Below are 27,519 nucleotides of genomic sequence, written 5' to 3' on the forward strand. Positions count from 1 at the left end.
CAAACAAACCACCCATCACTTGTTCAAGAGAGCAACCATCAAAGAGAAGAGAAAAACCTGACTCTTTCCTGGAAGCCCACATCACGCACAACTCCCCAAAACTGTCAATTATAAGGTCCCCTAAGGAGGGCATTTAAATCGTACCTTTGTAATTTTTACCTTCCTTCAAAAGAAATTACAAATAAAGCCAAAATGAATAGGTTATATGATTAAATAAAAATAGGACACAGGAAAATAGAGGGGAGATCAGTGGAGTGGAGAAAAGAACTAGCCAGAGGGAGGGAGGAAGGGTGGGAAAGAGCAAGGACTGGGAAAAGTACATTCTATGCATGTGTGGTTACGTCAAAATGAACCCCATCATTATGTACAACTAAAATGCACTAATAAAAAAAATTAAAAATAGATGACAATGTTTCCAGAATAGCATAGCATCTTCTTTGTAGTAAACACAGCTAACCAGAACCTGCATTTTCATATACAAAAATTCTCTTTGACCCTTAGTTAGTTCCCATTATCCATCCTAGCTCAGGAAGGGAAAAAATTCTCACTTTCCTTCAGGAATTTGTGTGTGAGTCTTTAGCTCCACTAGCTGGTAGTAATTTGAATACAAATATAAGTTAAAATGTGATGGGGAGAAATGTGGCTAAGGATAGAGGGGTGTCCAGAAGTCTGTGGTCCAAAAACTAGATTGCTCTTTCTTTTTCTTTTTATTTATTTATTTATTTATTTATTTATTTATTTATTTATTATTGTAAACAAATGGGATACATGTTGTTTCTCTGTTTGTACATAGAGTAAAGGCATACCATTTGTGTAATCATAAATTTACATAGGGTGATGTTGGTTGATTCTTTCTGTTATTTTTCCCCTTCCCCCACCCCTCCCATCCCTCTTTTCCCTCTATACAGTCCTTCCTTCCCCCATTCTTGCCCCCCTCCCTAACCCTCACTCTAACCCTAAAACTAACCCCTCCCACGCCCCATTATGTATCATCATCCACTTATCAGTGAGATCATTCTTCCTTTGGTTTTTTGAGATTGGCTTATCTCACTTAGCATGATATTCTCCAATTTCATCCATTTGCCTGCAAATGCCATAATTTTATCATTCTTTATGGCTGAGTAATATTCCATTGTATATATATGCCACAGTTTCTTTATCCATTCATCAACTGAAGGGCATCTAGGTTGGTTCCACAATCTAGCTATGGTGAATTGAGCAGCTATGAACATTGATGTGGCTGTATCTCTGTAGTATGCTGATTTTAAGTCCTTTGGGTATAGGCCAAGGAGTGGGATAGCTGGGTCAAATGGTAGTTCCATTCCAAATTTTCTAAGGAATCTCCATACTGCCTTCCAGAGTGGCTGCACTAATTTGCAACCCCACCAGCAATGTATGAGTGTACCTTTTTCCCTACATCCTTGCCAACACCTGTTGTTGCTTGCATTCTTGATAATCACCATTCTGATTGGGGTGAGATGGAATCTTAGGGTGATTTTGATTTGAATTTCTCTTATTACTAGAGATGTTGAACATTTTTCGATATGTTTGTTGATTGTTTGTAGGTCTTCTTAAGAAAGAAATTAAAGAACACATTAGAAGATGGAAAGATCTCCCACGTTCCTGAATAGGTAGAATTAATATTGTCAAAATGGCCATACTACCAAAAGTGCTATACAGATTCAATGCAATTCCAATTAAAATCCCAACAATGTACCTTACAGAAGTAGAACAAGCAATCATGAAATTCATCTGGAAGAATAAGAAACCCAGAATTGCTAAAGCAATCCTTCGCAGGAAAAATGAAGCAGGGGGTATTGAAATACCTGAACTTCAACTGTACTACAAAGCAATAGTAACAAAAATGGCATGGTATTGGTACCAAAATAGACAGGTAGATCAATGGTACAGAATAGAGGACATGGACACAAGCCCAAATAAATATAATTTCCTCATACTAGACAAAGGGGCCAAAAATATGCAATGGAGAAAAGATAGCCTCTTCAACAAATGGTGCTGGGAAAATTGGAAATCCATATGCAACAAAGTGAAACTAAACCCATATCTCTCACCGTGTACAAAACTAAACTCAAAATGGATTAAGGACCTCAAAATCAGACCAGAGACCCTGCATCTTATAGAAAAAAAGTAGGTCCAGATCTTCAACATATCGGCTTAGGACCAAACTTTCTCAACAGGACTCCCATAGCACAAGAAATAAAAGCAAGAATCAACAACTGGGATAGATTCAAACTAAAAAGCTTTCTCTCAGCAAAGGAAACTATCAGCAATGCGAAGAAAGAGCCTACAGAGTGGGAGAAAATCTTTGCCAATCATACTTCAGATAGAGCACTAATCTCCAGAATCTATAAAGAACTCAAAAAACTCAACACCAAGACTACAAATAACCCAATCGACAAATGGTCTAAGGAAATGAACAGACACTAGATCCCTCTTTCAAAAGACTGGATTCACATGTTTCAGAGAGACTGTGTTCAAGCACTATTGAAGCACTCTATGATTGGTGCTGTCATTAGCTTAAGCTTCATTTGAAATTTATATGCCCCATTCCTAATCCCTAGTGAATCCAATGAAAGGATGAACACCCTCCAGTGCTAGGGAAATGGGCTCCTTCTCAACTACAGAATGTCTCAATCTGTACATGACCTTGACTTTCCTTCCTGCTCTTTCTCAACAGTTCCCATGGAGTCTTAGGGGCTTCCAAGTCTTTGAAAGCCTTGAGGTCCTTCTGCATACAATACTATATTTGTCTCTTGGCATCACATCTATAGGATGACTCCTGGCAGCCAGGCTCCATTGTGAGCCCTCTAGTGGCAGCTAAACTGATCCCTAGTTAACCTCCTTAAGGACTTTTCGGAGCTTTTAGAGCTATACCTTGCAAGAAAGACTGAAATATCTGTGTCATGTTCTCACCTGTCCTCCTTGACCTTGAGACTTGCCAGAGATGGAGATGGTGGTGGCACCGGAGCAGGGAGGGAGGAAAATAGGAAACAAGGATGGACATTATTCTCATCTCCCTGGAGGCACCACTGAGAGGAAAGTAGAGAACATTCCTTGATTCAACTGGGTCTCTGTTCTAGGTCCTATACTTTTCAAGTATTGCCTCTATGGGCACAGGGTAATTAATACAGAGTACCAGGAAGGGTTTTATTTATTCATGTTCCCAGTGATTTTTCCCACATAAGCAGGGGTTATTGTCATAGTGGTTGGTCCCACAATAGTGAATCTTCTCCTTGGAGGTTGCTAAGGTTTAACACCCATGCTTGCCTTGAAGACATAAACCATGCCACTAACCTGACTTTCTCCCAATTGTTACCTAAGACAAAGAATACAGTAAGCAAGTTTGAAAGTCTGATGAATAAATGAATGAATGAATATGTGAGTGAGATTTGCAATAATTGAAAGAATACTTTAATGTCCTTATGAAGGGTAGAGTTTGGAGAAAAATACACATACAAAAACAATACCATGTGGACACATAGATGACTGTCTGTAGCCAGTAAGAAAGAACTAGTACAGATCCTTTCCTGTGGCCTTCAGAAGAAGAATCAACCCTGCCATCATGTTGATTTTGGACTTACAGTCTCCACAATGGTGTGATAATCAAGTTCCTTTAAGACACCCAGTAAGTGATACTGCATGATGACAGCACTACAAAAGTAATAGATGCCCCCAACATCTCTTTGGACCATGTCTACAGGAGTCATTGATGTACATTTATTATTATTGTTACTTTTTAATAGTTCTTTCTGGTAATACATGACAATAGAATTCATTTTGACATAATTAGAAAAACGTGCAATACAATTTTTCTAATTCAATGCCCAGTACTTCTTAACTAAGAGGTAATGCAATAAATGAGGGCACAACTAAGAATCAAACTCCCTGGAGCCCAAGCCTGATTCACCATTTGCTAGGTATGTAACTAAATTCTTTACTCCCTCTGCCTTCAGTTTTAGCATTTCTAAGTGGAGACTACCGGAATAATAGTCCTCCAAATCCACAGGCTCTGCACTTCGAGGGGTCAACCAACTCCAGATGAAAAATATTTGGAAAAAATAAATTGCATATGTGTTGAACATATAGAGACTTTTTCTCATCATTATTCCCTAAATGACACAGAATAGCAACTACTTACATAGCACATACATTGTACTAGGTATCATAAGTTACCTAGAAATGATATAAAGTATATGGGAGTATTGTACAGGTTATATGAAAAAATGCCTTTTCATTTTATATAAAGGACTTGAGCATCTGCAGATTTTGGTAAGTAGGAGGGGATACAGATGCCAAGAGACAGATATACCTCAAAGTCTTCTTGTAAGAATTATATGAGATAATTCAGCATAGCATATGGCACACAGAAAGAGTTCAGTCAATGTTAATTGTTGCTTTTGGTGGTAGTGACAGTCAATGGTGACAGTAATTATTGTATAGGCATTGTGTTATGTATTAGAAGGAGAACTAACAGACCCAGATTCAAACTCCAGTTCCATTTCTTACAAGCTTTGTGACTTTGGGCAATTCACTTTACCTCCCCACACCTAAGATAATTGGAAATAATCTATAAATTGGAGGTAATTATATACCTCTCATAGGGTGTCCATGTAGGTTAAAAGCAAAAATTAATTTAAAGTATTTAACAGTGTCCCTGGCTCAGAGTGAGGTCTTAATAAATAACCACTTTTAAATATAGATGTACTGATTCATCACCTCAATCCTGCTTGGTCTTTTCAACTACATCTTTTCTCGAAGCCTCAGAAAGACACACATTGCAAGGCAAAAAAAAAGCTGAACATGGTTTAGCAATAGCAATTCTTTATCAATTAAACCTACTGTGGGCAGTTCCACTGAAATACATTAGTGGCCCATTCTAGAAAGTAGACTCACTCAACGCAAGATGGCACGTTATTTCTAAGCACACATGTTCTACAGCTAAAATGAGCCACAGGTTTCTCACAGGCACATTGAACAGCATTTCAAGGTCACTTCTTGGGGTAGGAAATTGTCCCTCAGCAGTCACACAGTCACATGACTGACATTTCCTTTCTTTCAACACAAAACCCCTTAAGTCTTCTGAGTGAGATTATTTTGCATTCAAAGAGTGTGTCAAGGTAGAAGTCACTGACTTCTGAGTTCCTGGGTCTCAGGAAAGCACTGTATCTCTTCCACATGATTCATAAAACACTCCTGTTTTTTAAACATATACATAAAGGAATTAAAGAGACTTTATAAAGTATTAAAAGAAAACATTCCACCTTCTAGACCTTTTGAAAAGCTTGAAATCACAAGTATCTCACAGATGATGGTGCACACCTTTGTGGTCCTTCCACATCAATAGAAAGACTAGCCCTCAAGCAAGTCTGGGAAGATGTATAATGAAGGAGAGTTTACTATTATTTTCATAAGAATAGTTACCCTTACATCTAAAAATCATGTTTCAAGTAGTAACCAACTATTCCTATGAGTTATTCTTAAAAACAATCATTAGAAATGTTCACTTCAAAATTTAGGAAGAGCAATTCTTTTTCCCTGATGGGAGAAGGAAATAAAGTTCAATGCCCGCTTTACTTGATGTTGTATACACAGCCTCCTGCTACCACTCTGTTTTTCTCCCCCACCCCAAGTTCCTCAGCCCTTGATTATCACCCTAGGGACTCCTCAGTTTTTAAGCATTCAATTTACAAGGAGTATTGGGAGAGACACTCTAGCAGCAAAATATTTCCCTCAGGAACCCCTACCTGAAGAGATAATAGGAGAAACAAAGAAGGTTATTTCTTAATGTCAAGATGACAGGAAGTAAGCGTGGGACTGGGAACAAGTCCTAGCAAGAAGTAGGCTCTCAGAGTTCTACAGTCAGTCAGATGACTGGTTTTCTGGGAGAGGGCATGGCATCTGGGACATCTTTCTCTCTACCTTGCTAATTAGCCTCCAAATTCCTTAACTCTTCATAAAAATTGAATAGCAGGAATTTCATCCTATGGAAGTTATCTGGTGAAATTCAAAAAGTTATCATAAAAGAAATAAACCTCCATCTTCCCCAAACTCTTAATATGCTCAGTAGCTATTAAATCTTCAAACTCCAGAAATACACTAGAGTGCAGAGGTAGGAGAGAATATTCTCCTTTTCATATTCCAGATATACCCCTTTGGGGATCTCTTGAAGTTGCATATTCTTTCTTTCTGTCTTGACAAAGAATTTTATATTTAATCATGTCTCCAACATGGCTAAATAGGAATGATGACCTTCATATTTAATGAAAGTGGAAAACTGGGATAGACTGAAGAGTCTTCTAAAATCTACATTTCAGATTTCCAAGTCAATCAGTTTAATCATTTTTTTGTCAATACAGTCTTTTCAGTTTTATTTTGTTGTTTTTTCTATGATTTATTTTTTAAAATGTGACCCAAGACAAGTCTCAAATAAAATTTGTCCATCACTTGGAATTCCCATCCCCCTTTTCCTTCTTACACAAATTGGATTTCCTACTCAGAGCCTATGCCCAAGGACCTGTCATGTCCGCAGCACAATGTTCAGTCATCCACTTAGAAAATTGTTCCTGGCATATAACAGCACAGAAGATACAAAATGAAAAATACACTGTTCCTGTGTTGGGGAAATTGACATTTTAGCTGGATTCTGCAATCACAGACAGAAATTGCACTGGAAGTAAAATGGAGAGATACCCGAATCTGCCCAAGGGAACACAGCATTCTTCCTAGAATAAAGAGAGAGATCCTGGGGTATGTGGTTTATGGATCCCCAAAATATCACAGAGAACCTATCATGTGCTGGGGCCTATTTTAAAGTTATAACAGACTATGTGACTCTTTTCTTATGGGATTTACATATCTGGGATAACAACAGAGATTTTTTTTTTTTTTTTGGTGGTGCTGGGGATTGAACCCAGGTTCTTGTGCATGTCAGGCAAACACTCTACCAGTTGAGCTACATCCCCAGTTCCAACAACAACAGAGATTTTTAAAAATTTAATTTTAAAAAACAGGTAATGAATGGAAAATGTTATGTTGAAAATTTAGGGGTTGACATGATACGTTTTAGATTAGGTGATGGAGAAAATCCTCTCTAAAATGGTGGCATGAAGCTGTGACTTGGAAAATAAGATGGGGCAAGCCAGCTAAGGTTCAGGGGCAGAGATGTCCAAGCAGAAGTCATAGGAGGTGTAATGCTTCAAGGGGGAAAAACACAGCCTATTCTTTACCAGCAAGAGGGTTCATGGAGCTGATGTTGGAGGAGTGAAAGAGGCTAAAGAAAGAGTGGTGACACCCCTTGCAGATACTTGCACAGAGGCCAAGGTAAGGGGTCTAATTTTTCTTTTAAATGTCAGCTGATTTTATCAGATGGTGACTGACAGCAACACTGTTTGCTTTTGGAGAAATGGTTTCAGGAAGGAGAGAGCTTGGCAATCTCTCCAGTGGCCCATGGCAGTGCTCTGGTGCTTTTTGTTAACAGCCACACTTCTGATGGCACTCTGATTCTTCTGTGTCCCTCTGTCTCTAACTGAGCTTTGAATCAAAAGGAAATAAAAAAAGAAAACTCAACTTATTCAACTTCCTCGAATTTCACCAAATGCCTGTTTCTTGAATGTGGTCCATGACAAAGGGATTTGTAATGTTTTTGGTCCCATGAACAATTCTCTCAAAATCTTCTGCCATTTCTCCAGAAGCCTCCCTTTATCCCTTCATGCACCTAGCATCACTGGTCCTTCTGGAAAACACCAAGCTCACAAAAACTCCATATTCTCTGCATAAATTTCAAAGTATCTGAAACATCACTCCATTTCATGATCCTCAGCCACACTGAGGGCTACATGGAGAATTTTGCCTCTTGCTGTCCCCATCCCCCATCCAAGATTTAAGAATTACACCTAGTGTTCCATTTGTTGGCCATTTATTGATGTCATTTCACTGACTAATCTTAGCCTCAGTGACATTAGAATGAGGGATTCCAACTTTCATATTCAGTCAATACTTCAAAGAAAAAGAGCCAATAATCAAAATGCTTCTGACCACCAGGTCATTGAGTAAGATATAGTCTGCCCTCAAGAGCTATGAGAAAGAGCGAGAACTGCAAAGAATATGTAGTAAAGTCAAGGCAACAGTTGCTCTCAATGAAGGGCATAATAGTCTTCATTCAAAGGAATTTTTAAGAATTTTCTTTATCTTAGTATACAGATATGCTTGCAAAGCACAACCTATAAATGCCTCAATAAGTGCCTGTCTTTAATTATAACACTTTTTATACTAGAAAGAATATACATGCTTATTATGGAAGAATTTTAAAATATTTCAGAAACAGAATGAAATCAAAACACCCAATTTCCAATACCTAAAATAAAAACTGGGAACATCTTGAAAGATAACTTAAGAGAAGATAGAGATAGATGATGGATAGATAGATAGATGACAGACAGTCAGTCAGTCATGCCTATATGAGGTTAATTTGTTAACAAGAATGGGAGCACATTTCTTATGGTACCTTGTAACCTTGTAGATTTTTTTGTGCCAATAAATATTTTGCTACCAAATGTTCTAATATTAGAATTGCTATTTCTATGTGGACAACATCTGTTGTTCTGTGCTCATTTTCTCCACTTCTCATGACACCCCTACTCATGGACCCTAGATGGGCACTTTCCAAAATATACTTTTCTCTTACTTTTTTCCAAATCCCTAAGGACGATGCAGAGTCCCCATGAACACCTGCAGCCTCCATTAGCTCACCTCTATCTAGCTGTGCATCATTGAGCAAGATTCGTTCCTTCACTGGGTCTCAGGTTCTATTCTAGAGCTGTATGTAAATGACATTTACAGCATTAACATCATTGTTTATTCCTAATACTGTAGATAAATGAGACTAGGATTGTATCATCCAATCACAAAAGGCAGTTGTTCTGTTTCATCCAGTCCATTAAGCATGCATACTTATCAATTGACAGATACACGTTAATTTAAAAAATTCTGGACTAAAACAGTATAAGCTGAATTGCTGAAAATGATTCAGATGATCTCCAGATGTTAAAAAAAAAAAGAAAGAAAGAAAGAGGAAGAGTATGGGAGGAAGGTCTGGAGCTCACTCCTGTTACTGCTGATAACAAGCAGTCAGTCAAGTTATCCCTATCTCATAACTTCAGGATTAAGTGGACCATGAAGAAGGACAGTCAGAAGAACAGGCATAACAGTAGAGCTGTCATTGAAATTCCTGAAGACTCACCTGAAGAAATTTCACATCTGGACAAATGACCTCATTATGATTTCATTCAGAGCAGAATAGAAGTTGCTTCAAGTGTTAAACTAAAACACATTAAAAGTGTCCTTTGCTGTCTGTTTGGCATTATCATCTGAGACCAGAAGAGTTCAGGGAAGGAATAGGACAGGACTTTCTGACATAAGAGAATATTCCCAGATTTTTACAAAATAGTCAAAAGGGGAGAAGAGGACAACCAAAATGAAAGAATAATAAGGGACCAGTTAAAGAAATGGTTACCTTTATACAATGGGCTACTAAGCAACCTTCAAATGATGCTATATGATTATAAAGTTCATCAGTTGTTCAGAATCCAAATTTAATGTGGAAATAATAAATAATAAATCAGCATGTATAGTGTTATTGCATTTTTAAAGAAAAATTCATATGTATATGTATCTGCTTGGCAAGGTTGAAATCTCAATAATGGAACATTAAGAACTGTTATTACATACATTTCCAAATTTTTATTTATGTGTCAAATAAATAATTAAAAATTTTAAAGTGCAGCCATGTTCTGTGGAATTTCCTTCTTCCAGCAGCTGCTCCTAAGGATTTTTCTTTTTTCATTATATTTTTATTTCTTTTGCTATTCACCTCAGGCAGGTATACCTTCCCAGTCTGCCTTATTGCTACACTTTCCAAGTGTGCCTTTTTGCATTCCTACTTTTAACTTCTTTTTCACTTTTCTCTGCACATCTTGGCATAATGATACTTCCAAGAAAAAAAGAAAACAGCTTGACCATGCCCTTTTCCTTGGTATTCCTCCTTTGATCCACCTCCTGTCACAGTGATTTTTAATTAACATTTGGGATGAAAGGTGTTGCAGAAACCCCAATGTCACAAAAAAAAAGGGTGAAAAAAATCCCACTGAATTTAGAATCTCTTCTTTGTAGCACTGGGTAATTTTTATCCCTGAACTTCTGCCCAAGTCACTTGTCTTTCTCCAAGCCTCTGAGTTGTAAGAGGTTTTGAATTTCATGCATTTTGATCTCTAATTCTGCATCAGGGAAGATGTACAGAAGCAGCAGAAAATCTCAAGTCAACTATTTAAATCAGGGGTCAGCAAACTGCCACCCAGGGGTCAAATCCTGTTCACTACCTGTTTTTATAAATAAAATTTTATTGCAACATAGCTACACTCATCTGCATACATGTTATCTGTGGCTGTTGTCACACTTCAGTGACAGTATTAGCCTCAAAGTCTGAAGTATTTACTATGTGGATGCTTTACAGAAAATCTTGTTGACCCTTACCAAAAAATGTTAGCTCACAAAGACAGAAACCCATTAATGGGCATTCTCCTGTATTATTTGATGTCATCAAGGGCTGGTTTTTCTCAAATATCCTCTGTGTCATCAGTTTTATGCCCAACCTAGTATTCCTCATTGTTGCAAGAGAGCTATCGTAGTTCCTGATATCCTGTTCACAACAAGGCAATGTCTAAGAGAAGAAGAGACCATTCTTCCAGACATGCCTCTTCACCGCAGAAATCTTTCTTTAAATCCTGTGAAGAGAAGCCCTGATAAATAATCTTACATTTGTCTCACATTGTCTAGTATAAACAAAAAGAAACTGCAAACAAAGCTCTTGATTCCCTTTATGTTACAAAGAATCTCTCACTGCACAGGTGATTAAAGTCCCCTTGTCCTCTGTATATCTCAGCTTAATGATACAACAAAGAAAAGAGAAAAAAAAAAAAAAACCTTGGTCATGCCCTATCCCTTTGGAGTCCTCCTTTGATCCACCTCCTGGTTGCAATGTTCCTTAATTAACACTTGGGATGAAAGGTGATGCAGAAACACCAGTGTCACAAAAACAAACTCCAAATATTTTCTTTACAGCACAAGACAATTTTTATCCCTGCATTTCTCACCAAGTCATTGAAAAGAATGTTTAAAATTCATTTCAATTTCATTCTTTCCATCTGACAAGTTAGTGTTGAGATGATTCTTTAAATATTTAATAATTGCTTGATTATTTAATTGCTTGATTCCCTTTATTATTATTCTATGATCAGAATTCCCTGACCCTTTCATCAATCCCAGGCCCTGGAACAAAAACAGCAGTTAATTTCCAGACAAACGTTAAGTCAAGTGATCTCTATTCCAATTTCCTGAAGGTCAAATGAAGCACTGGGTTGAAGAGGGTGTCCTTGTTCCTCTCCTTCTCCTTTATCAGTCATTCTTCTTTTACTGCCCATTTTCCCCTCTCTTCCACCCACCCACACCCTCCCAATCAAATTAAACCAGGTTTCTCTTAATCATCATCAAGGATACAAAAGGTGGTATAACCTTGGAGGATCCAGTCACAATTTCACAGTCCATTGCACAAGAACTGTGAAGGCCACTAATGCACTGTTTGCTTTTCAGCAAGCATCTTGGCAGTCATCAAAAAAATGTTTTTTGGTGTGCCCCCCAGGGCATGAGAGCTATTTATAAGAGCTTGTATTATAGTGCTTACACGAAACATTAGGATCTTCATTGCCATCTGCAAACTGCACCTGACACAGAGATAAGTGGATTGGACCAAGAGAACTTTCTAAGGTGATAAAGGTAAAAGTAGATGTCACTCTTCATCTGTTTCAACCCCCTGGTGCTGTCCGCACCACCACCAAGCAAGTCCAATTTGCCAGGCATTTGTAGGATACAACCTTCATCAACCCTCTTCTGGACCACCTGGTAGTATAAAATGACTTGTTTTAACTCATGGTTAAAGTCACAGCCATTTCTTTCTTTTTTTTATTGTAAACAAATGGAATACATGTTGTTTCTCTGTTTGTACATGGCGTAAAGGCATACCATTTGTGTAATCATAAATTTACATAGGGTAATGTTGTTGGATTCATTCTGTTATTTTTTCCCTTCCCTCCAACCCTCCCACCCCTGTTTTCCCTCTATTCAGTCCTTCCTTCCTCCATTCTTGCCCCCCTCCCTAACCCTAACTCTAACCCTAACACTAACCCCTCCCACCCCCTATTATGTGTCATCATACACTTATTAGTGATATCATTCGTCCTTTGGTTTTTTGAGCATGGCTTATCTCACATAGCATGATATTCTCCAGTTTCATCCATTTGCCTGCAAATGCCATAATTTTATCATTCTTTATGGCTGAGTAATATTTCAGTGTATATATATATACCACATTATCTTTATCCATTCATCAATTGAAGGACATCTAGGTTGGTTACACAATCTGGCTATTGTGAACTGAGCAGCTATGAACATTGATGTGGCTGTATCTCTGTAATATGCTGATTTTTGTCCTTTGGGTATAGGCCAAGGAGTGGGATAGCTGGGTCAAATGGTGGCTCCATTCCAAGTTTTCTAAGGAGTCTCCACACTGTTTCCAGAGTGGCTGCACTAATTTGCAGTCCCACCAGCAATGTATGAGTGTACCTTTCTCCCCACATCCTTGCCAACACCTGTTGTTGCTTGTATTCTTGATAATCGCCATTCTAATTGGGGTGAGATGGAATCTTAGGGTGGTTTTGATTTGCATTTCTCTTATTACTAGAGATGTTCAACATTTTTCCATATGTTTGTTGATTGCTTGTAGATCTTCTTCTGTGAAGTGTCTATTCATTTCCTTAGCCCATTTGTCAATTGGATTATTTGCATTCTTGGTGTAGAGTTTTTTGAGTTCTTTATAGATTCTGGAGATTAGCGCTCTATCTGAAGTATGATTGGCAAAGATTTTCTCCCACTCTGTAGGCTCTTTCTTCGCATTGCTGATAGTATCCTTTGCTGAGAGAAAGCTTTTTAGTTTGAATCTATCCCAGTTATTAATTCTTGCTTTTATTTCTTGTGCTATGGGAGTCCTGTTGAGGAATCTGGTCCTAAGCCGACATGTTGAAGCTCTGGACCTACTTTTTCTTCTATAAGATACAAGGTTTCTGGTCTGATTCCGAGATCCTTAATCCATTTTGAGTTTAGTTTCGTGCATGGTGAGAGATATGGGTTTAGTTTCATTTTGTTGCATATGTATTTCCAATTCTCCCAGCACCATTTGTTGAAGAGGCTATCTTTTCTCCATTGCATATTTTTGGCCCCTTTGTCTAGTATGAGAAAATTGTATTTATTTGGGTTTGTGTCCATGTCCTCTATTCTGTACCATTGATCCATCTTTCTATTTTGGTACCAATACCATGCAGTTTTTGTTACTATTGCTTTGTAGTAGAGTTGAAGATCTGGTATTGCGATACCCCCTGCTTCACTCTTTCTGCCAAGGATTGCTTTAGCTATTCTGGGTTTCTTATTCTTCCAGATGAATTTCATAATTGCTTGCTCTATTTCTGTAAGGTACATCATTGGAATTTTAATTGGAATTGCACTGAATCTGTATAGCACTTTTGGTAGTATGGCCATTTTGACAATATTAATTCTTCCTATCCAAGAACATGGGAGATCTTTCCATCTTCTAAGGTTTACTTTAATTTCATTCTTTAGTGTTCTGTAGTTCTCATTGTAGAGGTCTTTCACCTGTTTTGTGAGATTGATTCCCAAGTATTTTATTTTTTTCGAATGCTATTGTGAATGGGGTAGTTTTCCTAATTTCTCTTTCTGAAGATTCATCGCTTATGTATAAAAATGTCTTAGATTTATGTGCATTGATCTTATATCCCGCTACTTTACTGAATTCACTAATGAGATCTAAAAGTTTTCTGGTGGAATTTCCTGGTTCCTCTAAGTATACAATCATATCATCAGCAAATAGGGATAGTTTGAGTTCTTCTTTTCCTATTCATATTCCTTTAATTTCTTTGGTCTGTCTAATTGCTCTGGCTAGAGTTTCAAGGACGATATTGGAAAGAAGTGGTGAAAGAGGGCATCCCTGCCTTGTTCCAGATTTAGGGGGAATGCTTTCAGTTTTTCACCATTTAGAATGATATTAACCATGGGCTCAGCATAGATGGCCTTTACAATGTTAAGGAATGTTCCCACTATCCCTATTTTTTCTAGTGTTTTGAGCATGAAGGGGTGCTGTATTTTATCAAATGCTTTTTCTGCATCTATTGAAATAATCATGTGATTCTTGACTTTAAGTCTATTGATATGGTGAATGACATTTATTGATTTCCTGATGTTGAACCAACCTTGCATCCCTGGGATGAAACCCACTTGATCATGGTGCACTATCTTTTTAATATGTTTTTGTATGCGATTTGCTAAAATTTTGTTTAGAATTTTTGCATCCATGTTCATTAAGGATATTGGTCTGAAGTTTTCTTTCCTCAATGTGTCTCTGTCTGGTTTAGGTATCAGGGTAATGTTGGCTTCATAGAATGAGTTTGGGAGGGTTCTTTCCTCTTCTATTTTTTGGAATACTTTGAGAAGTATTGGAATGAGCTCTTCTTTAAAGGTTTTGTAGAACTCGGCTGAGAACCCATCTGGTCCCAGACTTTTCTTTGTTGGTAGGCTTTTGATGACTTTATCTATTTCGCTACTTGAAATTGGTCTATTTAAATTGTGTATGTCCTCCTCGTTCAGTGTAGGCAATTCATATGACTCTAGAAACCTGTTGATGTCTTCAAAATTTTCTATTTTGTTGGAGTATAGATTTTCAAAATAGCTTCTAATTATGTTTTGTATTTCAGTCGTGTCTGTTGTGATATTTCCTTGTTCATTCCGAATTTTAATGATTGGGTTTTCTCTCGTCTTCTCTTTGTTAGTGTGGCTAAAGGTTTATCAATTTTGTTTATTTTTTCAAAGAACCAACTATTTATTTTGTCAATATTTTGTATTGTTTCTTTTGTTTCAATTTCATTGATTTCAGCTCTGAGTTTAACTCTTTCCTGTCTTCTACTACTTTTGGTGTTGCTGTGTTCTTCTTTTCTAGGGCTTTGAGCTGTAGTGTTAGGTCATTTATTTGTTGAGTTTTACTTCTTTATTAAATGCGCTCCATGAAATAAATATTCCTCTAAGTACCTGCTTTCATAGTATCCCAGAGATTTTGATATGATGTTTCTTTGTTCTCAGTTTACCTCTAAGAATTTTTTAATTTCCTTCCTAATGTCTTCTGTTATCCATTCATCATATAGTAGCATATTGTTTAATCACCAGGTGTTGGAGTAGTTTCTGTTTTTTAGTCTTTCACTAATTTGTAACTTCAATCCATTATGATCTGATAGAATACAAGGTAGTGTCTCTATGTTCTTGTATTTGCTGACATTAGCTTTGTGGCATAATATATGGTCTATTTTAGAGAAGGATCCATATGCTGCTGAGAAGAAAGTGTATTCACTCTTGGCTGGATGGTATATTCTATAAATGTCTGTTAAGTCTAAATTATTGATTGTGTTATTGAGATCTATGGTTTCTTTGTTCAATTTTTATTTGGAAGATCTGTCCAGTGGTGAGAGAGGCGTGTTAAAATCACCTAGTATTATTGTGTTATGGTCTATTTGCTTTCTAAAATTGAGAAGGATTTGTTTAACATACATGGATGATCCACTGTTTGGGGCATAGATGTTTATGATTGCTATATCTTGCTGATTTATGCTTCCCTTAAGCAGTATGAAATGTCCTTCTTTATCCCTTCTGACTAACATTGGCTTGAAGTCCACATTATCTGAAATGAGGATGAATACTCCAGCTTTTTTGCTGAGTCCATGTGCATGGTATGTTTTTCCCCATCCTTTCACCTTTAGTCTATAGGTATCTCTTTCTATGAGGTGAGTCTCTTGCAGGCAACATATTGTTGGATCTTTCTTTTTAATCCAATCTGCCAGTCTATGTCTTTCTATTGATGAATTCAGGTCATTAACATTCAGGGTTATTATTGAGATATAATTTGTATTCCCAGTCATTTGGTTAATATTTAAAATTTTATTTATTTATTTATTTATTTTTTGACACAACTTGGTTCATCCTTTATTTTCACAGCCATTTCTGCTTCCTACCCACAAACCATGGATTGAAACATAAAAATTATGTCCGGCTTTCTTTCTTCCCTGCCACACAGCATCTCCAGCTCAGGAAACAGCTATCCCTGACCTGCACCAGTGAAATGTTCAATGGATGGAAACTGAGGTCAGTGATCACCTTTGTCCCACAATGTGTTCCCAACTTCACCATATGCCAATGCTTCCTTCACCACTATAAGCCCTTGCTATTTCCAAGTTAGCATGAAGTAGTAATGTATAAACAAGTACACTTCCACCCAACCTCTAATTATTAAATCCAAACTATGCTCCAGGGACCAAGTACAAGAGAGAATTCCCTCTCTGGAGGAACTTACCAGCATCGCTGGAATGAAGAAGAATGAATATATAGGAGTACAAAGAAATGGAACAGAGAACATGTAGGCTTTTTCCTGTGTAGATGACAGAAGAAAAATTGAGTCTCAGGATATGTAGGATTGAGGCAGAAATAAGGAGTCAGGCAAAGGAAATCACAGCAGCCAAGGTGCAGGGCAAGAGACCTTGGTGGAGGGGGAAACAGGCCCTTCTGTACAACAAGACTTAACATACAAGATGAGGTGTGAAATAAAATGCAGCGAGACAAGTTAGGGCCCCTCATGGAAGATCTCGTGCTCTGTGTCAAGGAACATAGACTTTATTCCACACAGGGGAGACATTGGAGGGGCTTTGGCAGGGGAGAGATGTGTTGAGATTTATGCTTCGTGTAGGTCACTGTGATACCTGAGTAGAAGATGAATTTAAGAGGAAAGAGACAGAAGCAGGTGGTGGCAGGAAGCTGTGGCAGTTGAGCAGAAGGGAGGTTATGAGGGCAATTGTCAAGCAAAGGGAGGGGGTGGGATCAAGGAAATATGTGGGAGGAATCACCAGCAGGATTGGGTGATTAATTATTTGGCTCCCTGGAGTGTGAAAGAGGTAGAAGATTAAGATGGTGATACTGATTGCAGTAATGAGATGCAAATCTGAAGGAAGGAGATGTTGTGAGAAGAGAATGACATGTGCTCCCTGCACACAGAACACCAGACACTGCTCAGTGGTATGTCCAGAGAAAACTGAATACTGGAATGTGAACTAAGGGACAAGTTTAGGGCAGGAGACAGGAGGGTGAGTTATTAACCCACAGGGATTGTTAAAATCATGAGACAATATGGGGGTCACTTGAGCAAAATGGGTAGCACAAGAATAGTAGTGGAGACAGACACAGTGGCCCACACCTGTAATCCAAGCAGCTTGGGAGGCTGAGGCAGGAAGATTAAAAGTTCAAAGCCAGCCTCAGCAAATTTGAGGCCCTAAGCAACTCAGTGAGACCCTGTCTCTAAATAAAATACAAAATAGGGCTGGGGATGTGGCTCAGTAGTTGAGTGACCCTCAGTTCAATCCCCAGTACTTCCCCCCACACACAAAAAAAGAGAATGGCAGTGGAAACAGTGAGGGAGTGTTGGGAACCACCAATGTTGAAGGAAGCAAATAAAAAGCAGAGGAGAGGAACAGACAGAGCTAGGGAAAGAGAGAACCAGAAAAAAGAGAATGATAAAGGCCAGAGCAGTTGAGAACTTCAGGAAGAAGAGACTAGTGGGAAAGAAAAGCAAATTGAGCAGAGATACTAAATGTTTCTCCCCAGTAACCAAATGAGAAAAACACTGTAAATGATAAATGCACAAAGGATAGAATGGGAGGCACTAGGAGACTGGATGTGTTCACAGTGGGGTTTTGTTTTGTTTTGTTTTGTTTGTTTTTTGTTTTTGATTTTTGAAATTGTTAAGGAGCTGGGCAGAGATGATTTAGCAGATAAGAGGAAACTAAAACCTACATTTGCAAGGACTTGGGGTGGGGGATGAAGAACACAGGAAAGTATTCTATTTATATAAAAATGTTCAGGATCTGGAGAGCAAGTAACTTTGAATCACCAAGTATAATTAGTCTAAAAATGGAAAGATAGTTTGACAGGCTGTGTAAAGAAGTTTGGAAGGAATGGATGCCCCCAGCTGATGACTGTCCTGCCCCACCCCACATAAGGATTGAATCCTAAACCTTTAGAGAAGTTTAATGAGAGGTTCAGACCTAGAGAAAACAAACTTGGTCAAAAGTAGAAGCAAGTAACCTCACTGAAAAGAGGAGAAATCAGGAGAAGATGGGTACTGAGCAGTGAAACTCCCATCTTCCCTTCCTGCCTGGTTTCTAAAATGCTAGAAGCCCTCCTTATTTCCATCCCCACACACAGACACCCATCTCAAGCAGCAAATGGAAGATGATTCCTCTCTGGAGAAACTGACCTGCCCAAAAGGAAAGAATTATACAGACTGAAAGTTAAACATGCACCAAGAAAATGCCAAGTTGCACCTTATCAGGCTTCATTGAAACTACCATCTATGAGCACTGTCATCACTTCCAAACACTCCTCCATAGCTGGAATGTGCAGTGATGATCAGCACATGTTCAAGGGCAGCACCTACCATGGACAACAGAGTCTAAATAAATACTGCTTTTAAAGGAAGATTTTAGAGATAACAGAGTCAATGCAGAAATGCACCTAACAGACACAGTGAATAGATTCAAAAGATATTGGAAGGTACTGCACCCAAGAACAAGAACATTGTGTATTTCAAAAGATGAAAAACTAAAACATAAAATGGTAATTGAAAATTATATGCATTATCTCAGAAACTGGAAAGTATCCACTAAAAGGTATTATTAAAGATCAAGTAAAAAGTCCCCAGAGAGAAAAAATGCAAAACATTTTAGATGTACAGAAATAAGAAATCACAAGAGAGATTACCAAGAAAACAATTCAAGAAAATTTTGGAAATCCATATACAGCAAAATAAAACAAAACCCCTATCTCTCACCCTGCACAAAACTCAACTCATAATGGATCAAAGACCAAGGAATTAGGTCAGAGACCCTGCACCAAAAAGAAGACAAAGTAGGCCCAAATCTTAATCATGTTGGCTTAGGATCAGACTTCCTTAACCTGAATCCCAAAGCACAAGAATTAGAAGCAGGAATCAATAGTTGGGATATATTCAAACTAAAAAGCTTTTTCTAAGCAAAGGAAACAATCAACAATGTGAAAAGAGAGCCTACGGAGTGGGAGAAAATCTTTGCCACATGCATCTCAGAGCACTAAACTCCAGAATTTAGAAAGAACTCAAAAAACTTCACACCAACAATACAAATAACGCAATCAATAAATGGGTTAAGGAAATGAGCAGACACTTTACAGAAGATCTACAAGAAATCAGCAGATATATGAAAAAATATTCAACATTTCTAGTAATAAGGGAAATGCAAATCAAAACTACCTAAGATTTCATCTCACCCCATCTCATGTCATCTTGACAATTATCAAGAATACAAGCAACTATAGGTGTTGGTGAGGATGTGGGGGAAAAGGCACATTCATACATTGCTGGTGGAGTTGCAAATTGATGTAGCCACTCTGGAAAGTAGTATGGAGATTCCTCAGAAAACTTGGAATGGAACCACCATTTGACCCAGCTATCCCACTCCTTGGCCTATACCCAAAAGACTTAAAATCAGCATACTACAGTGATGCAGCTACATCAATGTTTATAGTAGCTCAATTCACAACAGCTAGATTATGGAACCAAACTAGATGCCCTTCAATAGATGAATGGATAAAGAAACTGTGGTACACACTATAGAATATTATTCAGTCATAAAGAAGAATAAAATTATAAGTTTTGCATGTAAATGAATGGAGTTGGAGAATATCATGCTAAAGTGAAATATGGTAATCCCAAAAAGCCAAAGGCTGAATGATTTTTCTGATAAGTGGATGATGATACATAACAGGGTGTGGGTGGGAGGCAAGGATAGAAGAAGGATGGATTGTTTAGAGGAGAATGAGTAGTAGGGAGGGGCTGGGGGAAGGAAAGTTAATAGAATGAGACAAACATCATTACCCTATGTACATGTATGATTACACAAATGGTGTGACTCTACTTCGTGTACAACCAGAGAAATGAAAGTTGTACCCCATTTTTGTACAATGAATAAAAAATAAAAAACTAACTAAATAAAAATTTTTTAAAAGAAAATTTTCCAAACTGAAGTACAGGAGTTTCCAGAATGAAAAGTTCCAAAAAGTGTGTAGCACAAAGAATAAAGAATAACCGCACTAAGCTACATCCCTATGAAACTTCAGCATATTACAAGAGATCCCAAAATTTTCAGAGATAAAAATGTATCAGAAATTTATTCATTTATTCAACCATTATTTATTGAGGGACTATTAAATACAATGATAAGGTGACTTAACACTGTAGATCCAAAGGAAATTTGGGAGTGAGATTTATGAATATCAAGAGTTATTAGCCAACAAGCACAGCACATGCAAAGGCCCAGAGGTGCAACTGTGCTTGGCACAAGTGATTCCCAAAAGCCAGTGTAATCAAAAGTGAATTAAGTGATCAAAAATAGGAAGTGGAGAAGTCAGAGAACTTAGTAGGGACAGATCTAGTGGAAGCCTAGGACATCGAATTCTATTCTGGATCAGGTAGTTTTTAGAGGTCTTTGAGAAAAATAATTATATAATGTAAATTTTTATTTTTGTAAACCTACTCTTGCTACAGTATTAAGAATAAATTATCATAGAAGCAAGGGCCAAAGAAGAGACCCACTAGGAGACCACTGAAATAAACCAAAATGAAAATTCACAGTATTATGCACCCAGGTGTGATACTACACACAGTGACAAATGGCTATATTCTAGACATATTTTGAGAGAATACCTGATAGTATTCGTGTACAATTAGAGTAAAAGAGAAAATGAGAATTTAAAAATGGTTCTAGTCCTTTGACCTGAACAACTAGTAGAAGAGAAATGCCATTTATGATGGCATTAAAGATTCTGGGAAGAGCAGGTTCTAAATAACATTTTGAGAAATGTTACTTCAGATAAATCTACACAAGATACTTTGGAAAAATCCTGAGAGAATTGGTATGCAAGGTTGGATTTCAAAAAGGAGAACTGGTTGGAGATCACGTCTGAAGAGAAGTATTATCCAGAGTAATGATGACTGTTAGAAGAAAGAAACTCAAAACCCTCAGGACTTAACAATATAGAACTTTATTTCCCACTCATGAAATTCAAACCAATGTGTAATCCTATGTGATTGATGGTCTTTCTCATGGTTATTCAAGGACTGTGAAGGCCCATCCATACATGGCTGGCTGTCTCAGGGCCCACTGAATTCAGTCAGAAAGTGAGAGGAAAGGATGCATAACCTTGTGTGAGCATTGTTATGGGTCAGGGCAGGAAAAGGCACAGATTGCTTCTGCTTATGTTGCCAGGTATTGTGGCAAGGAAGGCTGGAGGAGCTAGTCTTGCAAGTGCTGAAAGAAGAGAGTACACAGCTCAGTGAACACATGCTGGTCTCTCCACAGGCTTTCCTGCCAATAACCAGTCCCACCTTCCACTTTCTTCATGTGTCAAACACACACCTCATCTGCCTCAAAAAATGCAACCTCAAGTCCCACCCATCCCCTACATACAGCTCAAGTCCAGAAAACCCAAGTATGAGTGGCTTTTACTCTTGGGTCTGATTATGGCTCCTTATAATTCATCCACCTCTGAATGAAAAAAAAAATGAGTTAGTTGACTCTCCCACACCACAGTCATTTCATAGGAAAAATAGGGACAAGGTAACCAGTTAAATCTCCTACTTGAAAAAGGGAAGTATCTAAGAAACATGGCAGGTTAGGAAGAATCATCAAATTACACCAGAAAGAGGCAAAGGTAAATTAGGAGGAAAACCAGGCAAGAATGAATTCTCAGCAAAAGGATAAAATGTGCTTCAAATAAAGATCAGCATTGGCCAGTGCTTTTGGAAGATTATGAGACATGAACACAAATATGAACTTGAACAGAAACATGGCGGAAATCATCAGTGCTCTTAACAAAAGCATTTTCCAGGTAGTATGGAAGACAAAAGCCTGGAAGAGGGGGAATAGAGACAGTGATCACTGATGAGACTTATGGAGAAGTTTGTGATCAAAGACACAACATAAATGGGTGGTAGCTTGATTTTAAAATATACATGTCAAAACTAATGCAATAGCAAAAAGTAAAACATGTTAATTTCACTGAATAGAGAATTGCAGGCAAAGAGGAAAAATTTCTGAAGAGCTCAATTTATTTCAGGCATTGAATCATTTAGTCTTAAACTATGTGCAAGTATAATTTGAATGTAAACAGATGATAGATAGATATGAAATCAGTGTGTTTGATTTCATGTGTGGCAAAGAGGTCCAATAAAATAGAAATCAAAATATTGCCAATAAATTTACTCATGAGGAACTTATTTAGTGGCAATGACGAGACCAATTTCAGAAGCAGGGTAGAGGTAGAAATGAAAATTGAAAAGAATTAAATAAAGAAAGGAAAAAATATGGTATCTAAGTCAATTTTCTGTTGCTATAACTGAAAACCTGAGACTGGTAATTTATAAGGATCAGAGGTTTATTCTACTCTGTCCTGGACTGTCTCAGCATCTGGCGAGGGCCTCCTTGCTACATCAAGACACAGAGGAGGGCACCATGGTGAGACAAAGCAAGCAGGCTAGAGAGAGTTCACTTCATAGCAGCCATTCCTCTGATCATGAACTCACTCCTGTGACCCTGACACTAACCCACTCATGAGCATAGAACACTCATTAATCCATTAGTTCATTCAGGAGGGCAGAGGGATTGCATCTCCAACCAACAACTATTGAGGGACATATTTGAAGCTCAGCAGATGACAGTGTAAAGTGTCATAAGTTAATTTTAAGGAACAAGAAACAGCTGTGACAAGAAGAAGTGGGAAGTGTAAAGTCACAGGACAACACAGGATTGATACTGGAAGACACTGGAGCATCTCAACAGACTAAGAAGTAAAAGCAAGAGTTAAGTAGAGAATGAAGCTGTCAGGGAGACAGTGGACATCATGGGATGCAGTGGCTGGACAGGTCCTTAGAGGAGACTGGGTATCTGGAACTTAGACAAAAACCTAAGACTTGGCCATACATAGGAGGAGGCATAGTTCATTCTCTGAGACTGGAGAAAATCAGGGTGAGTATAAGGTTAGGTGAATTAAATGGGTGAGGGTGTGTTCTGGACTGCACTGTGTCCATGCCAAATTCATTTGTTGAAGCCCTCATCCTCAGTACCTGAGAGGGTAAACATAGTTGTAGATAAATCCCCTTCAAATAGGGGATTAAGTTAAAGTGAGGTCATTAGGGTGGAATCAAGACCAATATGAGAGGTGTCCATATAAAAAGGGGAAATTTGACCACATCAGACAATGAAGGTCATGTGTGCTCAGAGGAATGACCATGTGCAGAGGCAGTAAGAGGGCAGCCATCTGCAAGTCAAGGAAAGAGGCCTCAGAGCAGGCCAACTCTCCTGGTCTGCTATCTTGTAATCCCAGCCTCCAGAACTGTAAGAGATCACACAGTCCCTGGAGTCTTCCTATGGCGGCTCTAACTAACTAATACAGGCTGGGTAGGCCAAGGTTTCTTGGGGGTTTAGAAGATAACCAACTTGAAAGTTAAAAGAGAAATCAATGGGAGATAAGTAAATTTAAGAAGGCTAAAAAAGGTAGAAAAAGTTACTCTTAGTTATTTCATATAGTGTTTGTCCCCTCTTAAATATATGAGGGACAAATGACACAATGAACATTAAATTTATACTCCAGGTCAATGGTTGTCAACCCATGGAAGTTGTGACAACCCAGAGAGCATTTGGAAACATCTCAAAGCATTTTTGGTTATCACACCTGGAGGAGAGATGGTGCCAGTGGTATCTAGGAGTTGACACCAGTGATGTTGTTAACCATCTTGCAAAGCACAGAACATCCCCTATATCAAAGAATTAGTCAGCCCAGGATTCCAATAGTGTTGAGGTTTCAAACCCCTGATCTAAGAGGATAAGAATGATTCCTAACACAAGATCAGGTTCTGATGAGTCCACAGATTAGATAGGTCAAATATATGTAGATAAGGAGTCATCAAGACAAACTCAGACACTCCCATGAGAGATTCATGTTCATCACAATGCCAGACTCAGCCAGGTTAACCCTCTAAAAGAGAAGTATAATGAAAAGAATTTAAAGTCAAATAAAATTAATTCAAACTCAATTACTTTATAGCTCCATGGCCTGTTTGACATCTGTGAGCTTCAGAAAATTAAATGGAAACCATGCAGTTACTATGTGGTTAAAATAAGATACCACATGTAAAATGTTATGATTTAGATGTGAAGTGTCCCCCAAAAGTTCACATGTGAGACCATGCAGGAAGGCTCAGAGGAGAAATGATTGGGTCATGAGAATCTTAACCTGATCATAAATTAATTCCAGATGGGGTTAATTGAAGTGGTAGAGTGTGGCTGGAGGAAGTGGAAATTGGGGTTATTTTGTACCTGTACCTGGAAAGTGGAGTCCCTCTCTCTCTCTGCTTCCTGATGATGCAAGCTGCTTCCCTCTGCCACTAGAATCAAATCCTACTGTAAACCTGGTATAGGAGAACAGTTAGCCACATGGAAATTGTCTCAATTTGCTGCCAAATAAACATACCTAATTTACAAGGCAAAAGATGAGCATGACCCTACTTTTGTAAGATATAGCTAGATGATAGATATATATCCTGTTATCCTAAAATGGATAATCCTTCATCCTTGAATTATTTCCTAAGAATAATTTCCTAAGTAGCAGAATCAATAGAAGATTTGTATTGCCCTTAACAAATAACATAAAATTATTTTCCTCAAGGTCTATACCTATAGGCATTCTAAATAACAGTATGTATCTATTAACTTGTGTATCTTTATGTTTCTCTATGTTCCTTTATCTGGAACTTTCTCCTAAATCTCTTTCTCCTGTAATCTTTAAATGAGTTCCTTATGCAGCATGCATTAATTCATGGTTGATCATATATTAAGAGAACATTTTCTCCATTCTAATTGTCTTTTTAATTTTCTACCATTTAAATTTAAATTTTGGTTCAATATAATTTTCCTTCCAAATATGAACAAACCTTTCAAAAGTCCTTAAATATTTATTAAATATTTATTTCTTAAAATTAAATATTTATTTCTGAAAGATAATATATTCTGAGATATGCAATAATTATACTAAGCTTAGGTATTTCTTCATAATTCTCAAAATAAAACAAAGAAAATCAAATGAGATAGTAACATAAAATATCTTGTGCATTCTACCATTTCATATAGGAGAAAAATGAAACAAGATCAATTAATGGAGGAATGTAAATAAAGACCCTAAAAGACATGTTTTACAATAACTGTCACGTCCTACTCAGATTATTAGGGCAAAAATTTTGTATGAGAAAACTTCACACAATGCAGACAACTCACTCTATGTTTGAGAAGAAACAATACAACCAAGCAGGTTTTAAATGTAATTACTTCCCAGTCCCTTATAACAGTTTTACTATCTTGACATAATTAAAAATGAGCTTGTATTCCCAGAGTTCTCAGTATTCCACATTCCAAAATACTTGATTGATAACTGCATGATTATAAATAATCATCATTGGATGAAGATCAAACACCTGTGTTTGAGGTTCTCCAAATTCAATTGCTGTCATTCCTACAGCCCAGATGTCAAAAAGTTGGTTGTAGCCACCATCCTTCTCTATTGCCACAACTTCTGAAGCCATTGTAGAAAGAATCAGTGAACCTAATATTTCATTAAAAAAAATACTGCTTCTTATAACCATTAGATTTGGAGAGAAAGAAAGCTAAGAGGTCTTTACTAGAATAGAAGAAACTTCACCAGGAAAGACATAAATCTTTCTGTCTCTCTTTCTCACACACATATACATACTCTTTTAAAATTCATGTTTTAAAAATCTTGAATACTGTCTGGTTTAGGTATCAGGGTGATATTGGCTTCATAGAACGAGTTTGGTAGGGTTCCCTCCTCTTCTATTTCATGGAATAGTTTGAGGAGTATTGGAATGAGCTCTTCTTTAAAGGTTTTGTAGAACTCGGCTGAGAACCCATCTGGTCCTGGACTTTTCTTTGTTGGTAGGCTTTTGATGACCTCTTCTATTTCATTGCTTGAAATTGGTTTATTTAAGTTGTGTATGTCCTCCTCGTTCAGTTTAGGTAGTTCATATGTCTCTAGAAATTTGTTGATGTCTTCAAGGTTTTCTGTTTTGTTGGAGTATAGATTTTCGAAATAGCTTCTAATTATGTTTTGTATTTCACTCGTGTCTGTTGTGATGTTTCCTTGTTCATTCCGAATTTTAGTAATTTGAGTTTTCTCCCTTTTTCTCTTTGTTAGTGTGGCTAAGGGTTTATCAATTTTATTTATTTTTTCAAAGAACCAACTATTTATTTTATTAATTTTTCCGATTGTTTCTTTTGTTTCGATTTCGTTGATTTCGGCTCTGATTTTAACTATTTCCTGTCTTCTACTACTTTTGGTATTGGTCTGCTCTTCTTTTTCTAGTGCTTTGAGCTGTAGTGTTAACTCGTTTATTTGTTGATTTCTACTTCTTTTTTTGAATGCACCCCATGAAATAAATCTTCCTCTAAGTACTGCTTTCATAGTGTCCCAGAGAACCAGACAGAGACACATCAAGGAAAGAAAATTTCAGACCAATATCCTTAATGAACATCGATGCAAAAATTCTCAACAAAATTTTAGCAAATTGCATACAAATATATATTAAAAAGATAGTGCACCACGATCAAGTGGGTTTTATCCCAGGGATGCAAGGTTGGTTCAACATTCGGAAATCAATAAATGTCATTCACCATATCAACAGACTTAAAGTTAAGAATCACATGATTATTTCAATAGATGCAGAAAAAGCATTTGATAAAATACAGCATCCCTTCATGCTCAAAACACTAGAAAAAATTGGGGTAATGGGAACATTCCTAAACATTATAAAGGCCATCTACGCTAAGCCCATGGCTAATATCATTCTAAATGGTGAAAAACTGAAAGCGTTCCCCCTAAAAACTGGAACAAGGCAGGGATGCCCTCTTTCACCGCTTCTATTCAACATCGTCCTTGAGACTCTAGCCAGAGCAATCAGACAAACCAAAGAAATTAAAGGGATACGAATAGGAAAAGAAGAACTCAAACTATCCCTGTTCGCTGATGACATGATTATATATTTAGAGGAACCTGGAAATTCCACCAGAAAACTTTTAGAACTCATAAGTGAATTCAGTAAAGTAGCAGGTTACAAGATCAATGCTCATAAATCCAATGCATTTTTATACATAAGTGATGAATCTTCAGAAAGAGAAATTAGGAAAACTA

The 27,519-nt window shown here is 37.5% G+C and overlaps 1 non-coding gene and 1 pseudogene across 1 annotated transcript; one reads left to right on the forward strand and one right to left on the reverse strand.

Moving 5' to 3' along the window:
• LOC124974173 (coiled-coil domain-containing protein 138-like) overlaps nt 1-27,519 on the forward strand; it is a 467,681-nt pseudogene that overhangs the window by 361,490 nt on the left and 78,672 nt on the right.
• On the reverse strand, nt 6,911-6,983 carry Trnav-gac (transfer RNA valine (anticodon GAC)). Its single transcript has one exon. It is a non-coding gene; the product is annotated as a tRNA-Val (tRNA).

Source organism: Sciurus carolinensis, unplaced genomic scaffold (assembly GCF_902686445.1).
Source record: "Sciurus carolinensis unplaced genomic scaffold, mSciCar1.2, whole genome shotgun sequence".
NCBI classification, from domain to species: Eukaryota; Metazoa; Chordata; class Mammalia; order Rodentia; family Sciuridae; genus Sciurus; species Sciurus carolinensis.